We start from the raw sequence: 4,293 nt of genomic DNA on the forward strand, positions 1-4,293 counted from the left end.
TCTAGTTTATTTGCTGTTTTCTTGCACGTTTTGTGGTTTTTGACTATGAACTCAAATTTCTCGGTACTTTATCTCAGGCAATTCTTTGCATTTTTCCAGGCCCTTCTGGGAACTGCCATTCAAATGCCATATTACATTAAAGTCTCTGCTAAAACTTTTAGACCATTCAGGAAATGTGAACTTGAGCTGCAAAACTCCATGAATGCTCATTTGTAGTTAGGAACTTTTAGGGGAGAATTTTTTCCTCTCTTCTCAGCACTGAAATTCAGTAGGCAATGTTTTCTTGCTGTCTTTGGGGCAGGTAGGAATGTGGGTTTATTTCAAGTTCACCCTTTCTGAGGCCATAGCTATTGGATAGCCAGCCTCATGTGATGGGGTCTTCTGTGGGATTCCCTACCTTTGAAGGGTTCTAGCTTTACCTTCTGTCTCCAGTCCTCCAGGAGGCCATAACAAATGAAGCTTCAGTTCACCAGTTTTTGACATCCTCAGGACAAAATCTGGCTTTGGTCAGTTGCTCATCTCTCTGATTTCCTGTTTCTACTTAATTTTTGGCCTCTGAATATTTATCATTTTGGTTATCCATCTGATACATTTTAAAAGAAGCTTTCAATAATATATCTAGCCTTTCAGTTGTTTTTAGAGACAGAGTTATTTGGGTGCTTAACCATCATACTGCTGGAAATGAGATTCTCCATAATCTCTTGATCTCCCTATTGAGATCTGTGAACCACTTGGCTTTGAATAAATTCAGACGACCAGGAGCATATTCAGATATGCCAGTAAGGCATATTTTAATGTGTCTGTTTATTCTTCTCATGGCATAATGCATAAGACCGATTAGTTTAATACTTAATAAGGTTATTTTATGCAATTGTAGTAAAAAAAGTACAGAGTTTCATAGGTGGTTTATTTAATTATGGATGATTTTCCAGCTTTTTGACTGAGTTAATAAACAGTAAATAAAATGTTTTGGCAGGGAATTGAAGTAGGTTGTATGGTCCAAGCAAATTTCAAGTATTCTTTTACCCCTTCTTCTAGACTTTTATTTGAAGTGACTTGCATATAATAAATAGGCATTCTGTAAATTTTGCATTGATGAGCAATGAATGAATGAACAAATGAATGAGTATGGTGTTTAATGTACACAGGATAGCCTTCAATTGGCCATCAATGAATGAGTTAGGTTTATATCTGGCCTCATCCATCTTTCATAGCTTCCACAGACCTGACAACAGGGGAGCTGTGGAGAAAGAGGTTTTCAGTGAAACACTGTAAATACTTGCCTGACTTCAGCCACTAAATTGAATTTCTGGCATAAATCCTATCCTAGGCATCAAAAGTGCAATATTATTTGGAAAGGTAAAATTGATGTAAATATAAGTGCTTACTATTTATCAAGCCATGTCGTTCTTTTTCCACCAAGAGCTAAACAGGCTATAGCATTTGTTGTCATTGAAATACATTGAATTTTCAAGGACGGTTTCCTAAAGTCTGGTTATTTTATTTGGAACCATTTTGTCTAAAAGTCTGGCTGCTGCTGCTCTGCACAGGGTGGACTGTGAAGCTAGTCAGAGACTACAACAAAATTGTAGGCTTAAAATCTCAAAGGAGAGCTTCAACTTGCCCTGGATTGTGGCCCAAAGCATGACAGAAAATTTCCTGGTCAGGATAGAGTGGTTAGAAAAAAGTCATCTCAGTAACTGGCCATTAGGTAGGTACCAATCATAGAAATAGAGTAGGGCTAGGTTTTCAACACATGAGCAAGGCTGAAACATGGCTGAATGAAGCACCTAAATGTGAATTGAGAAACACATTAGGCTGCAGATCAGGCCCATCTAAGCCACTTCCTAAGTAGGTTATTCCTCACACCCCATCTCCCATCCCCTTTGAACAGAATGGAACATTTTTTAATTCTTTATGTTTCAAACCTTTGTACATCTTTAATGGTAACAAAGCCTTACTAATGCATTCATTCAAATATGTTTGCACAGCAGCCTTTTCTAAGAAATTCCTCCCATGAGATTCAAGAGTCCTGCAAGACTGGTGTCCCACATTCTAGGCAGCAAGTTTTACAGATTATGAAAATCTTTACTGCCAAACATTCATTTATTTATTTCAGTTATAAATAAAAATATTATTACCACCTTCCTTCCATGCATTATTTATAGCCAGTGGCTATGTTGAAAAGTATCTATTTGCAGATTGACTGCAATTTATACCACCTCTAATAAGTCATTCAAACTAGATAGTTCAAATTGAGTTTGGTCAAATAGTTGATGAAGACTGTATTATTTCAAAGCTATTTAATTTATTGTTTATCTTTGCCAATGACTGAGCATTGGAAGAGTAATTATGTAAATTTAGTAGAACTATTTATGTTCAAATATTTTTGTTCAATAACCAAGTCTGTAATCTGTTTAGTACAGAAAACTCTACCAGATGTTGCTTTTGACAGTCGGTTGCTGAGCATTCTGGTGCTGTGTTCTGCCAGCTGTAATAGACACAAAGACACAGAGGTGTAAGGATCCTCACTTTTTGTAATGATCGGGGTCTTTATCACCATTCAATGATCTGGGAAATAAGCAATTGTAGGTGACTTAAATTCAGAGAAGGGCTTTGAACATGAGAATGTTTAAATTGCTTGAAAATGTCACCTCTACAGATAAAGTCTTGGTACAACTTAAATTCAAGAGACATGATTTTGGGTTTCCCAAGAGGTTGTTGAATTGTTCGCATAGATGCATAGAAAATCATGCAGCAGTAATAAGTGGCCAGATTACATCCATTTCAGTTATGTTATTTCTTTGATATGAACAGATATTTGTTACAGAGAAAGATCATCTTCAGCATTTGCAGTGTCTAGTTTAATTAGGTTTGGTTGTTTGAACGAGTATCTGTAACCCTAGATTTTATGTGTTTTCTGAGAAAGTACGGGTAAAACTCCAAAACTTGGAAGACAGATGACACATATATGAGTATTTGGTAGAACAGCTAATCTGGAAGATTTTAAACTAAATCCTAAAATAGAGAAGAAATTCTAAGATACAAAATCATATCTATAGAGAACAATGTAATGTGAAGGGAAGTAACAGTGTCAAGGAGTAACTCAATAATTCTCAGGTGTGTGGAGCAAACATGTTCCAGGAAAATGATTTACATGGATTGTGGGCAAGCAGCTAAGTGAACCGAGATTTTTTTTAACAAGAAAAACAGGTTAGCATGAATTTCCAGTATTATAACTTGTGAGAGTTAGTTTCTATGAAGAGGGTATTGAGTAGTGATAATAATACTAATAGTAATAATAACTATAATAATAATAGCTACAGCTAACTTTTATTCAGAATTTAAGTTCTACTCCTTGCTACTATCTTTTTCATTCCTTGCAGTAATTCCCCATTGTAGGTACTATTATCATCACCTCAATTTTGCAGATAAAAAGAAATTGAAGTTCAGAAATGCTGTATAACTTGTTCAGCTAGTAATAAATAATAAGTGAGCTAGTAATAAGGAACCAAGATTTTGAAACTGGCACTTTATAAATTACTAGCTTATGGAATCAATGAACTTAGCGAAATATTTTCTAAGACTAGAGAACAGAGTAAAACTTGGGGCAACAATTATTTGCTTAGATGGTACATGGAGAAGGATGAAGCGGAGTCTGGGAAATAGTGCTATGGGTATTATTATTATGTATGTGGTGGGTGGGTGAGCAGGAGTATGATGTCAGAGCTTGTCAACGGGCAACAAACTTTTGGCAGCCTGCTCTTAAATGCTGTGCCCTATTTCTTTTGTGTTGGGCTGGACCAGCTTTAAAGTGGCGTATTCTGGTTGCTCCAGACCACTGGTAGGATGAGGTGCGATTAATGACCTCATATAAGATATATATAATATAAGATATAAGATATGCTTTGTGCTCGCCTCTTTCTGCCTTTTAAACCTTATTTCCTAGAGTTTCCTCCCCCTTCATCCTCCCCTTGCCCCCATTTGAACTTCTCATACAATCTCTGGCCTGCTTGCTTTCAAACATGCTGTTTCTTTTATTTGGAGACAGAGGGTTTACCTTACAGACTCCTCTTTTCTTTTAAGTCAGTTAAATGTGACTTCAGTTGCAAAGCTTCAGTGCTGGAACCGAAGATGACACAGTCCTACATTAAAGCAATCATGTTAGGATATTGTGATTGTTTGCTTGTTTCTTTGACTTCTGGCAGATTGTATACTCATTTAAGGCAGGAAGAGTTTTTTTTTTTTTTTTTTTTTTTTTTTGGGGGGGTTTTTTTGTGACCCCCATGCCTT

This window comes from Galeopterus variegatus, unplaced genomic scaffold (assembly GCF_000696425.1).
Source record: "Galeopterus variegatus unplaced genomic scaffold, G_variegatus-3.0.2 Scaffold384, whole genome shotgun sequence".
NCBI lineage: Eukaryota > Metazoa > Chordata > Mammalia > Dermoptera > Cynocephalidae > Galeopterus > Galeopterus variegatus.